Source organism: Schistocerca piceifrons, chromosome 10, assembly GCF_021461385.2.
Source record: "Schistocerca piceifrons isolate TAMUIC-IGC-003096 chromosome 10, iqSchPice1.1, whole genome shotgun sequence".
Lineage (NCBI taxonomy): Eukaryota > Metazoa > Arthropoda > Insecta > Orthoptera > Acrididae > Schistocerca > Schistocerca piceifrons.
This window is the reverse complement of record NC_060147.1, coordinates 22,442,782-22,457,633: the sequence shown is the minus strand read 5'-3', so window position 1 is coordinate 22,457,633 and position 14,852 is coordinate 22,442,782.

The following is a 14,852-nucleotide window of genomic DNA, read 5'->3' as shown; positions in this document are numbered from 1 at the left end:
TGCTATATCTAGGTTTTTTAATCTAAGCCTTTTTTTGTAATCATGTAGCATTCCAAAGTCAGGTACTAAAAAATCTTGTAAAATATAAGACATAGGACTTAAAGATTAAAAAATAATACTATGAAAAAGTTTTGCTCAATAAAAGTTGATTTATGTTTGAAACAAAACTTATTTTAATACAATCATTACATATTTACGTATGAATTATATCTTTTATGGGGATTGTGTTGAATTTTTATTCAAGGGTACATTTGGACCCGCGATTCCAGTTATGTTTGTCAAAATATCGATTCTGGTTAAGGGTTAAATAAACACTGTAATGGTTGTGAGCGATAGTCATTTTTGAGCTGATGTTAAGTCAGAAATGTGTTCAACGTGACAAAGATGCAATTATCAATATCTCATTTAGTTTGAACGAGGTCATTTAATAGGGCTACAAGAAGCTGGATGTTCCCTTCTGCGCATTGTTGGCTCGAGAGTACACATTCTGGGTGTTCACAAATTTTTAGATTCAGATAAATTTGAGACTGTGAAATTAATAGCATCTGCTGTATAAAAGCTTGTTTATCAACAATTTTTATACAACTACAGCCACTGCCTATAATAATAGTAATAACAGTAATAATAATATTAATATGCAAAATAAGAAATTGTTTTTGTCAAATATTGTTGTTTAGTACATAAAGAAGTACAGCTTAGGGAAGGAAAGAAATAATGCGTAAGCTTTCACTACTCTCTGTTTCGAATTTTTTTGTAATTGGTAGTTTTCATGTTTTTTTATTTTTTTCAGACAACTGTACAAGGAATTAACTTCAGAGATGAAATTCAGACATTTTTACCTTGCACCAACACAACAACTTATGCTATTGTACACTTCTTTGTTAAATGTTCGCAGTACTGAGGCGTATTTGATGTCACTACTTTCTCCATCAAAGAGTCTGGTCTGAGAGGCTGTAGTTCCTTTGTGGCTAACTTTTCGTGGTAATTTTCCTTCCTGTTTGCACTTAAAAGCAGATTCAAGAGAGTACATGTTGACACTGCACATAAAATCTGATTCCTGCACAGTAAACAACCAACTCCGAACACAAACAGCCATTTATGGTAATGATTAAATTCAAGTAGTAATGACTACCAACATGGACACTTAACTAGAATGCAAATGAGGCACCGGCAACAATAATGGCATAAAGCACACCATCGTCGATCCCATATTAAGTGAACATAAGCGAAATTAGTGAGACAGTTTTTTTGTGAATGTTATACACACAATGTGGACTTACAGCACAAATAAACTCAACTCGCCAGAAGATCAACAGATGTGAGAAGCATGAATAAATGCTACAATCTCACAACTGATGCTGGAGTGCTTTGGTCCCTTATGGTTCTGACTACCTCGAAAGGATTACTATATGACAAAATCCAAAACTTAATATACTATAACTCACAATAACATAGTGACAAACCCTTAATATACTATAACTCACTATGACATAGTGACAAACTCACAAAAATCTTTTTCCATCAGTGAACTATAACATACAGGGTGTTACAAAAAGGTATGGCCAAACTTTCAGGAAAAATTCCTCACACACAAAGAAAGAAAATATGTTATGTGGAAATGTGTCTGGAAACGCTTACTCTCCATGTTACAGCTCATTTTATTACTTCTCTTTAAATCACATTAATCATGGAATGGAAACACACAGCAACAGAACGTACCAGCGTGACTCCAAACACTTTGTTACAGGAAATGTTCAAAATGTCCTCCGTTAGCGAGGATACATGCATCCACCCTCCGTCGCATGGAATCCCTGATGCGCTGATGCAGCCCTGGAGAATGGCGTATTGTATCACAGCCGTCCACAATACGTGCACGAAGAGTCTCTACATTTGGTACTGGGGTTGCGTTGACAAGAGCTTTCAAATGCCCCATAAATGAAAGTCAAGAGGGTTGAGGTCAGGAGAGCATGGAGGCCACAGAATTGGTCCGCCTCTACCAATCCATCGGTCACCGAATCTGTTGTTGAGAAGCGTACGAACACTTCGATTCAAACGTGCAGGAGCTCCATCGTGCATGAACCACATGTTGTGTCGTACTTGTAAAGGCACATGTTCTAGCAGCACAGGTAGAGTATCCCGTATGAAATCATGACAACGTGCTCCATTGAGCGTAGGTGGAAGAACATGGGGCTCAATCGAGACATCACCAACAATGCCTGCCCAAACATTCACAGAAAATCTGTGTTGATGACGTGATTGCACAATTGTTTGCGGATTCTCGTCAGCCCACACATGTTGATTGTGAAAATTTACAATTTGATCACATTGGAATGAAACCTCATTCGTAAAGAAAACATTTGCACTGAAATGAGGATTGACACATTGTCGGATGAACCATTTGCAGAAGTGTGCCTGTGGAGGCCAATCAGTTACTGACAGTGCCTGCACACGCTGTGCATGATACGGAAACAACTGGTTCTCCCATAGCACTCTCCATAGAGTGATGTGGTCAACATTACCTTGTACAGCAGCAACTTCTCTGACGCTGACATTAGGGTTATCGTCAACTGCACGAAGAATTGCCTCGTCCATTGCAGGTGTCCTCGTTGTTCTAGGTCTTCCCCAGTCGCGAGTCACAGGCTGGAATGTTTCGTGCTTCCTAAGACGCCGATCAATTGCTTCGAACGTCTTCCTGTCGGGACACCTTCGTTCTGGAAATCTGTCCCGATACAAACGTACCGTGCCACGACTATTGCCCCGAGCTAATCCATAGATCAAATGGGCATCTGCCAACTCCCATTTGTAAACATTGCACTGACTGTAAAACCACGTTCGTGATGAACACTAACCTGTTGATGCTACGTACTGATGTGCTTGATGCTAGTAATGTAGAGCAATGAGTCGCATGTCAACACAAGCACCGAAGTAAACATTACCTTCCTTCAATTGGGCCAACTGGCGGTGAATTGAGGAAGTACAGTACATACTGACGAAATTTAAATGAGCTCTAACATGGAAAGTAAGCGTTTCCAGACACATGTTCACATAACATCTTTTCTTTATTTGTGTGTGAGGAATGTTTCCTGAAAGTTTGGCCGTACCTTTTTGTAACACCCTGTATATTGATGTCTAATCTAATTTTACTGTACAACTGATGTCCAATCTAATTTTACTATACAAAGTATAGTAAGTGAATTGGCATATCTGAGGAGTGTGCTAGTGTCTAGCATGATTTATATCAAGCGAATGGGGTAACGTCTGCTGCAGTGTGTGACCACCTTGTGACATTGACATAAACTTGTAGAAGAGTGGAAAGGGCTAGCTGCGCACGCCGGGAGCTGTGCACGTTTTTTATCAAATCCATATGTATTTGAACCATCATGCCAGTTGTCTCGAGCACAAAAGCTCATTCAAATCTGCACGACTGAAGATTTGCTCACGGTTCTGATTCCAAGTTTCATGAAGTCTAGAGGAGTAGCAACACCTAGTGCCGTGTATTCTAGATTACCACATCTGTGTTACGTTTAATAGCATTCAAAGGAAGATAAGGTGTAAAATGGTGTTCACATGCTTTTACACAGCAGCCACCACTGCTTTTCCGATACTGCGAAAAGACTTGGCAGGAATATAGCCACTGTGTACGACTGCAGTGATCGCGAAAATGTACGGTTCAAAGGAGACTGGGCTCCAGATGCCACGTGGCACTACTGAGAGGATCATTGTGTTTGGCATATGACTCTGGTGCATCACATTTCATCTGTAGCAACAATTCAAGCATCAGCTGTCACCAGTCACAGAAAGAACTGTTACTAATTGGTTACTTTGAGGATAGCTCTAACAAGGGGAGGCCACGATGTCTGGAACGCGGATTTGCTGTAAACTTCGTACACTTGTAGTACTCCATGAGGACAACAAAATAGGTAAGCAGTAACGCGTACTTCTCAAGCATTACTGAGAAAATCGCAAGATAATTTCAGTCATCAAATATATATATATGTACATGGCCATTTTAACCATGAAGCGACTGCAGCCGAGTGGTGACGGCACGGTAGCTCAGTGTGTTCGGTCAGAGCGTTAGCTTCCCTTTCTAATAAAATAACTGAGTGAACAGATGAACGAACAAACTCAACGGGTGTCATCAGACATCCGCCCTGAACAAATTCGGCGAACAATGTAAAACAATTTTTTTTTTAAAGATGCTATTAAAATACACTCGATACTGCGTAACCAATTTTCAGCACAGATTTTTAAGGAAATATTGTCTTATGCATGGTTTACTTCCAAACTATTGTCTGAAAGAGAGGTTTTTGAACATGTTAACAAGGTTTGTTTTTCCACAGAAAAAGTCAAAAGACCTTGCGTATGTGGAAACATAGCATTTATTCAATGGAGCTGGTGCCGTTTAACTTTATGCTTTCCATGTTTTTATGAAAAATACCATCCTGCAACTTGTACTCCTAATGTCAAAAGCGACGATTAACTGTACATCTTTCGAAAGCCGTCTGTGCCAGTCAAAACTTGGAGGTAACAAGTCGTTTCGGGCTCCTTCCAGGTATAAGGGATTTCTCAAATCACGGACAAGCATACATTTTTAGTATGACTTTATGCATTTGGTCGTTTACTAGTTGATAGTTATGAATATTACATTATTTGTGATAATAAAAATTAGTAGACTACCAAATAACATTGTAAATTTAATAAAATTTCATCCGATTACACGTACTTTCCCCATTATATCACTTGTAATATAAATAATAAAGAAAATGACTGTGTTGAAAAAAAAACTGACGAACGCACCTCGATCCAGCAGCTTAAACGCCAAACACTTGAAAAAAGGGAAACATTCCACGTGGAAAAATATATCAAAAAACACAGATGATGTGACTTACCGAACGGAAGTGCTGGCAGGTCGATACACACACAAAAAAACACAAACATACACACGAAATTCAAGCTTTCGCAACAGACTGTTGCCTCATCAGGAAAGAGGGAAGGAGAGGGAAAGACGAAAGGATGTGGGTTTTAAGGGGGAGGGTAAGGAGTCATTCCAATCCCGGGAGCGGAACGACTTACCTTATGGGGAAAAAAGGACAGGTATACACTCGCGCACACACACACATATCCATCCGCACATACACAGACACAAGCAGACATTTGTAAAGGCAAAACTCTTTGCCTTTACAAATGTCTGCTTGTGTGTGTGTGTGTGTGTGTGTGTGTGTGTGTGTGTGTGTGTGTGTGTGTGTGTGTACCTGTCCTTTTTTCCCCATAAGGTAAGTCGTTCCGCTCCCGGGATTGGAATGACTCCTTACCCTCTCCCTTAAAACCCACATCCTTTCGTCTTTCCCTCTCCTTCCCTCTTTCTGATGAGGCAACAGTTTGTTGCGAAAGCTTGAATTTCGTGTGTATGTTTGTGTGTCTATCGGCCTGCCAGCACTTTCGTTCGGTAAGTCACATCATCTGTGTTTTTTATATATATATATATATATATATATATATATTTTTTTTTTTTTTGTTCTATATTGTTCGTTGAATTTGTTCAGGCCGGACGTCCAATAACACCCATTGTTTGTCGATGATCCGTTCGCTCAGTTTTTTTTATTATAGCTAACGCTCTGACCGAACATGCTGAGCTACCGTGCTGGCACCACTCGGCTGCAGCGGCTTCATGGTTAAAATAGCCACACACATGTATATATATTCAACGACCGAAATTATCTTGCAATTTTCTCAGTAACGCTTGAGAAGTACGCGCTACTGCTTACACACTTTGTTGTCCTCATTGAGTACTACGATTGTACGAAGTTTGCTGTAAATCCGTGTTCCAAACGTCGTGGCCTCCCCTTGTGAGCCAGACACACTTACCGCACATTCCACTGACCTCAAACCACTGTCATTTAAGACTTCAGTGGAGTAAAGTGAGAGGTCTGTTGCATCTTTACTTCCGCCAGTGAGGACCGGGCGTGAGTCGTGCTTCGGTAGCTCAGATGGTAGAGCAGTTTCCCGCGAAAGGCAAAGGTCCCAAGTTCGAGTCTCAGTCGGGCACACAGTTTTAATCTGCCAGGAAGCTTCATATCAGCACACACTCCATTGCAGAGTGAAAATCTCACTCTGGGAACTATAATTTATCTTATCCTTCAGACTGAACTGCTATCAAACCACACTGTTTTTAATATATTTTTTATGAGGAAGTGACTAAACGATACCAACAGGCATGGAAGTTTTTTTATAGCAGTTCTAAGCAAAAGAGTGTGTGTGTGTGTGTGCGCGTGTGTGTGTGTGTGTGTGTGTGTGTGTGTGTGTGTGTGTGTGTGTGTGTGTGTGTGTAGTGATGGAAAGAAACAAATCATAAAAAAATTCATAAAATTTTTGGCACTGTTATATACATGAGAGTTACGATATATCCAACAACAGATTGACAAAAATCCTCTGTTAAAAATAAAATTTTGCCTAAAATAATAAGCAGAAGTCATTTTCAGTTATTCCTCCATTGCATCCATTTTGCAGAGAGTAAGTCAACTAAAAAATCAGACACATAACAAAGAAAGTTTTGTGCAGAATATATGCCCTTTGGAACTGTTGCAACATATGAAAACATGGTGCCATTCAGAGGTTGACTTAATTCCATGTAAAAACCCTAAGATGGTGTTAAGGTTTTTCAAATAATGTGATAGTATTGGACAGAGTGAAAAATGCTTCTATTGAAGCACAAAAAAGGCAGATAACTTCTGTGCACTTTTAGGGATGTAAAAGAAGGGAACTAGCTTTTCAACTTATCCAGTAGCTATAAAGACATTTAAATCAAAATATCTTGACATTCACACTTTTTTACTCGTTACTAGTATCCATGTCATGTCATGTAATATAATGCACTGTGTCAAGTAAAATAACGTGATATATGCCATGGTGTATAACATAACACATGCCATACAACATGGCAATGCTCATTTCGTGCAATGTGACAATGTGTCATTAAAGTTTAGGATCCACACTCCCCACTCTGGGATACTTCCTACTGCAGATGCATCCCATTCTCTAGAAGCACATAAATTTGTGTCTATTGGTCTATAAGAGCACACAGCACAGGGGAAGTGGGGGTAACTCTAAAAAAAGTGTGAATATGTCAAGATGTTCTGATTCAAACTTCTTTGGAGACGTCAGATTAGTTGAAATGCTAATTCTTTTCTTTTACATCCTTAACTTTTACATCCTTAACTGTGTCCCCCCCATGAACCATGGACCTTTCCGTTGGTGGGGAGGCTTGCGTGCCTCAGCGATAAAGATAGCCGTACCGTAGGTGCAACCACAACGGAGGGGTATCTGTTGAGAGGCCAGACAAACGTGTGGTTCCTGAAGAGGGGCAGCAGCCTTTTCAGTAGTTGCAAGGGCAACAGTCTGGATGATTGACTGATCTGGCCTTGTAACAATAACCAAAACGGCCTTGCTGTGCTGGTACTGCGAACGGCTGAAAGCAAGGGGAAACTACAGCTGTAATTTTTCCCGAGGGCATGCAGCTTTACTGTATGATTACATGATGATGGCGTCCTCTTGGGTAAAATATTCCGGAGGTAAAATAGTCCCCCATTCGGATCTCCGGGCGGGGACTACTCAGGAGGATGTTGTTATCAGAAGAAAGAAAACTGGCATTCTACGGATCGGAGCGTGGAATGTCAGATCCCTTAATCGGGCAGGTAGGTTAGAAAATTTAAAAAGGGAAATGGATAGGTTGAAGTTAGATATAGTGGGAATTAGTGAAGTTCGGTGGCAGGAGGAACAAGACTTCTGGTCAGGTGACTACAGGGTTATAAACACAAAATCAAATAGGGGTAATGCAGGAGTAGGTTTAATAATGAATAGGAAAATAGGAATGCGGGTAAGCTACTACAAACAGCATAGTGAACGCATTATTGTGGCCAAGGTAGATACGAAGCCCACACCTACTACAGTAGTACAAGTTTATATGCCAACTAGCTCTGCAGATGACGACGAAATTGAAGAAATGTATGATGAAATAAAAGAAATTATTCAGATTGTGAAGGGAGACGAAAATTTAATAGTCATGGGTGACTGGAATTCGAGTGTAGGAAAAGGGAGAGAAGGAAACATAGTAGGTGAATATGGATTGGGGGACAGAAATGAAAGAGGAAGCCGCCTGGTAGAATTTTGCACAGAGCACAACATAATCATAACTAACACTTGGTTTAAGAATCATGAAAGAAGGTTGTATACATGGAAGAACCCTGGAGATACTAAAAGGTATCAGATAGATTATATAATGGTAAGACAGAGATTTAGGAACCAGGTTTTAAATTGTAAGACATTTCCAGGGGCAGATATGGACTCTGACCACAATCTATTGGTTATGACCTGTAGATTAAAACTGAAGAAACTGCAAAAAGGTGGGAATTTAAGGAGATGGGACCTGGATAAACTAAAAGAACCAGAGGTTGTACAGAGATTCAGGGAGAGCATAAGGGAGCAATTGACAGGAACGGGGGAAATAAATACAGTAGAAGAAGAATGGGTAGCTTTGAGGGATGAAGTAGTGAAGGCAGCAGAGGATCAAGTAGGTATAAAGACGAGGGCTAGTAGAAATCCTTGGGTAACAGAAGAAATATTGAATTTAATTGATGAAAGGAGAAAATATAAAAATGCAGTAAGTGAAACAGGCAAAAAGGAATACAAACGTCTCAAAAATGAGATCGACAGGAAGTGCAAAATGGCTAAGCAGGAATGGCTAGAGGACAAATGTAAGGATGTAGAGGCCTATCTCACTAGGGGTAAGATAGATACCGCCTACAGGAAAATTAAAGAGACCTTTGGAGATAAGAGAACGACTTGTATGAATATCAAGAGTTCAGATGGAAACCCAGTTCTAAGCAAAGAAGGGAAAGCAGAAAGGTGGAAGGAGTATATAGAGGGTCTATACAAGGGCGATGTACTTGAGGACAATATTATGGAAATGGAAAAGGATGTAGATGAAGATGAAATTGGAGATACGATACTGCGTGAAGAGTTTGACAGAGCACTGAAAGACCTGAGTCGAAACAAGGCCTCCGGAGTAGACAATATTCCATTGGAACTACTGACGGCCGTGGGAGAGCCAGTCCTGACAAAACTCTACCATCTGGTGAGCAAGATGTATGAAACAGGCGAAATACCCTCAGACTTCAAGAAGAATATAATAATTCCAATCCCAAAGAAAGCAGGTGTTGACAGATGTGAAAATTACCGAACTATCAGCTTAATAAGTCACAGCTGCAAAATACTAACACGAATTCTTTACAGACGAATGGAAAAACTAGTAGAAGCCAACCTCGGGGAAGATCAGTTTGGATTCCGTAGAAACACTGGAACACGTGAGGCAATACTGACCTTACGACTTATCTTAGAAGAAAGATTAAGGAAAGGCAAACCTACGTTTCTAGCATTTGTAGACTTAGAGAAAGCTTTTGACAATGTTGACTGGAATACTCTCTTTCAAATTCTAAAGGTGGCAGGGGTAAAATACAGGGAGCGAAAGGCTATTTACAATTTGTACAGAAACCAGATGGCAGTTATAAGAGTCGAGGGACATGAAAGGGAAGCAGTGGTTGGGAAGGGAGTAAGACAGGGTTGTAGCCTGTCCCCGATGTTGTTCAATCTGTATATTGAGCAAGCAGTAAAGGAAACAAAAGAAAAATTCGGAGTAGGTATTAAAATTCATGGAGAAGAAATAAAAACTTTGAGGTTGGCCGATGACATTGTAATTCTGTCAGAGACAGCAAAGGACTTGGAAGAGCAGTTGAACGGAATGGACAGTGTCTTGAAAGGAGGATATAAGATGAACATCAACAAAAGCAAAACAAGGATAATGGAATGTAGTCTAATTAAGTCGGGTGATGCTGAGGGAATTAGATTAGGAAATGAGGCACTTAAAGTAGTAAAGGAGTTTTGCTATTTGGGGAGCAAAATAACTGATGATGGTCGAAGTAGAGAGGATATAAAATGTAGGCTGGCAATGGCAAGGAAAGCGTTTCTGAAGAAGAGAAATTTGTTAACATCCAGTATTGATTTAAGTGTCAGGAAGTCATTTCTGAAAGTATTCGTATGGAGTGTAGCCATGTATGGAAGTGAAACATGGACGATAAATAGTTTGGACAAGAAGAGAATAGAAGCTTTCGAAATGTGGTGCTACAGAAGAATGCTGAAGATTAGATGGGTAGATCACATAACTAATGAGGAGGTATTGAATAGGATTGGGGAGAAGAGAAGTTTGTGGCACAACTTGACCAGAAGAAGGGATCGGTTGGTAGGACATGTTCTGAGGCATCAAGGGATCACCAATTTAGTATTGGAGGGCAGCGTGGAGGGTAAAAATCGTAGGGGGAGACCAAGAGATGAATACACTAAGCAGATTCAGAAGGATGTAGGTTGCAGTAGGTATTGGGAGATGAAAAAGCTTGCACAGGATAGAGTAGCATGGAGAGCTGCATCAAACCAGTCTCAGGACTGAAGACTACAACAACAACAACTGTGTCTAATACATATTCACTTTTTCTTTCGCGCTATGATAGCAGCATTTTTTACTACAGAATAATTTTGACATTAGACTGCCACAACTTGGCAACTGATGTAGGTTTTTGTTGACTAGTGACGACTGCTCCAATATTTTTTTTTTTAAATTGTCTTCTGAACCATGTTGCTTGCACCATGGCAACAGATACAGATTTCATAAAGCAGCAAGATGACCATTACTTACATTTATTTGTTTACCTTGTTACACAATTTGAACAAAGTCATGCAAGTTTGAAACAAAAGCAGTGCACATTAAAAAACCGCAAAAAAGCTTTTTGCGTGTAAAATCTAAATGAAGCTAAATTTTTGAAACAGTTTTCAGTTTCATTGCAAGAATGTGTTATTTATTTATTCAATTCACACTAAATGGTTTCCACACATTAAATTCATGTAAGAAGAATTTTGTGCTCTACATTTGCCTTGATTTTAAACCATCATATGTCTATAGTGGATAAAAGATCACTGGATAAAACAAAATCAACTTTATCCCTGTATCCACCTTCTTGCAAAGCTTGAACCGATTCAGTCAAGTTTAAAATACACTTCCAAAACCTCAAAGAAAGAAAGAAAACTGTTTTGCACATAAAATCCCAACAAAACCAGATTTTTTTCCTCAAAAGGTTAAAACTTATCTTAGACGAAGGCCTGATACACCAATGGACAAAATTTTTAGCCAGCAGTCTCACTCCAGTCCAGTCCAGTCCAGAGTTATTTAAAGGGACTTGCATGTAAAATCTGAACAAGGGCGATTGTTTTTTGCATGTACAACCGAAATGGTATCATTATCTGATTATCAAGTTCAGCCCTATTGACATATGTTTGCAAAAGGAACTAATCAATTTGCACAATTTCTTTGGGTGCCAGCTCCAGTTCATCATTCAGGGCTTGTGAAACATAGCTACAGTAAGCAATGTTCAAATCGCCACTGGACTGTGCTAAATCAAAAACTTTCCTAGCTCAAACACAAACTGAGCACCAACATCCCACCACAAATTGCAATTCTGCGCACAGCCTTTTCAGCTGTACTTTTCACAGTGCTTCCATGCTCTAATGATATACACTACCGCAGGTTGCCAACTATTACAATTTAAATGATTAATGGAAAATTTCATATAAAGATGTGAAACAAATACTAACAAAGAGATAGAGGGGCTGGCCAGTACTTACCTCAGCTCAGTACAGAAGATAGATACACAGAACAGAAAATTTACATTCCTACCTTTCGGAACTTTGTTCCTTTTTGGGGGGGGGGGGGGGGGGGGAAGAGAGAGAGAGAGAGAGAGAGAGAGAGAGAGAGAGAGAGAGAGAGAGAGAGAGAGAGAGAGGAGGGGGGGGAAGGAAAGAAGGGAAAGTGGGTTCAGTTACTCACAACCCAGGTTATGAAGCAAGAGGGAAAGGTAAACAGGGAGGCCTCCCTGGAAACATGATCATCAGCTAGTTATTTGAGATGCCACCATATGAAAGGGCAGTGGAGGGAAAAAGAATTTTATAGATGCAAACTCCAATATCCTGACATACACTGACTACTCATTGCCCAGCCCAAACTGCTAAAGATACAAACTTGAAATTTGAAGAGTGTTGAACTTATATTTTAGGCATCGTTTAAGCAAGGGTTTTCCCAAATTTACAGCTAAGGGTGTGAAACTGAGATGAAAAGTTTCTTAAAAAGTCTCTATTAAGGCAATTTTGAAGTTAGAGCTATGAAAATTGGTACTTTCTCAGTCAGAAATTTAAAAAATGCTTCTTCAGCATTTTTGCAAATTCTGCAGGATGAAAATTTATGAAATTAATTTGGGGAAAAAAAAAACAAGCAGAGCATACAATCTATGTGAACTAAGCAGAGGGCACTAAGCTAGTTATTACATTTAAGTTGTAAGTTGAAGAGTTAGCTGATGGCATTGTCGCTGGAAAATGAAAAGACCGAAGGGGAAGTGTTCTTTCTGCTGGATATGGTTCCCATTAGGCAATGACCAGTCAGTCACGATCATGTACAAAAAACAGGAATACAAGAACTAGACATTGCTGATCCAATGGCTAGTTACTTCTCCAATCTACCGAAAAACCATCTGATGGTACCACTAACTCATTTTTGGAACAAATCTTAGTGGTAAACCCATCAATCTTGTGTAGGACACTAACTGCAAACATAATGCAAATAACTTTAGGATGGAAACACTCAGTTGGAATGTCAACAGATCAAGAATTATTGCAGGAGTCTAGAGTTAAGACTATTTTCAGACAGTTGCAGTGGGCTCAGCACTGCAGCTTCACAAGCCTATCTCAACCAAGAACATAATGCGATTTTGTAAACATCTATAGCAGTGCCTCAGTGTTCTGACAACTCGACAGATGGCTATTGTTTTCACCTGCAGCCACATGCCTTAGCAGTTTAACACTAGCAACAGCATTGTGAGCTATCAGAGAGCTTATTATACCGTCTTGCATATAGTCAATAAAGATTACCACAATCCCATGATCCAGTTCAGGGAATACAGAAGGCCCACACAAAAGGAGGGGGGGGGGGGGGGGGGGGGAGGGGGAGAAGAACAGAAATTAGAACGGTGCCAAACACATGTTAGGAGCTTACTTGAGGATTCAAACTCGTGGCAGGTGTGAAGCTTTGAAACAAGAAGCATTCTGTTAAAACTCTGAACAAAAGGCTCTGCCCAGTATGTTATTAACAGACTCACTGCTAGGTACCTGTGTCCTCAATTTTACTTGCCTACTCAAATTTTTTGTTATATGTGTGATCACTTCCATTGTTTACGGTTTACTTACTATTTACAGTCAGTCTGTTCTGATTCCTGCTGTAAGAACTCACCTGCAGCATCATGGCACATCTAGTTTACATTACCGTTAGATGCGACATACCTGCAGGCTTTTTCAAAAATATTAGTCTATAAGGAGCATAGATAAACAAAGATGAGAAAATTAATACACAACACTGAAAATCACAGAAAAGTTAAAATGGACTGCCTCTGTGCCTGTCAAGCATGAGGCTATGCTGTGTCCACCGGCACCCTCATGGCAGTCAACATGTTAAACGAAATTGCTTTGGCTTGATTTTTAAAAATACTTTAAATTGACTTAGCTTCTGACAAAGTGCTTATACCATGTTTCCATACCAAACTAAAAGTTACCCAGAAAATTTGACACCTAGACAAATGTGTCACAGCCACTCATACATTTTTTTGTGGTTTTAGGGCACACAACTACAGTGGTCATTAGTGCCCAGACTAAATTATGAATGCACTGTGAGGCACAATGTTAAAACAGCAACTAAAAAGGACAACACTATAAAAGGCACATTAACAGGCAAGGGAGTAAAAGAAAACAGCATAATCAAATGTCCTTAGACAGGTTTGTCAAGTGGATAAAACGAAGAACGCGAGCAGCTGCTCCTGGGTCATCCGATAAAATTTCAACCAGAGTACATGGCAGGCCAAGATGCACAGTGTATTAAAATTTAGACAGGACGTTAAAATGTGGCGTACCATCAGCAATTGCCCACATGGGCAGAACGGCGCCGGTGCAGCCGTCAGCAGATGGTGGTGGCTGAACCGGCAGTGTCCAGTCCGTAACCGGGCCAAAACGACCTCCTCCCGCCGAGAAGGGCGTGAAGAGGTCCTCCAAGCCACGGGGAGAGGTTTCGAGACCCGAAGCTCGTTTTCAGTAAGTGTAGACCAATCGGCATGCCACAGCGATAAAATGCAGTGACAAATGACCCAGCTAAAAATCAGGTGAAGGCACAGAACAAGAAGCTGTCCGAGGATGGAGGACCGCAGCCTTGGCCGCGGCATCTGCAGCTTCGTGCCCAGGGATACCGACATGGCCAGGAACCCATATAAAGGTAACCGGAGAACGTCGTCCGCCAGCTGCTGAAGAGAGCGTTGAATTCGGTACACGAAAGGGTGAACCGGATACGGATCACTGAGGTTCTGCATGGCACTCAGGGAATCTGAGCAGATGACATAAGCAGAGTGTCGGTGGCAGCGGATGTAAAGAATAGCCTGATAGAGGGCAAATAGCTCAGCCGTGAAGACCAAACAGTGGCCATGGAGCCGGTATTTGAAACTTTGTGCCCCAACAATAAAAGAACACCCGACACCGTCATTGGTCTTAGAGCCATCTGTAAAAATGAAGATCGTATTAATGAACTTCGAACGAAATTCGATAAACGGCGAGCGGTATACCGAAGCTGGGGTAACCTCCTTTGGGAGTGAGCTGAGATCAAGGTGAACGCGAACCGGAGCCTGGAGCCAAGGTGGCATTTGGCTCTCACCCACTCTAAAGGT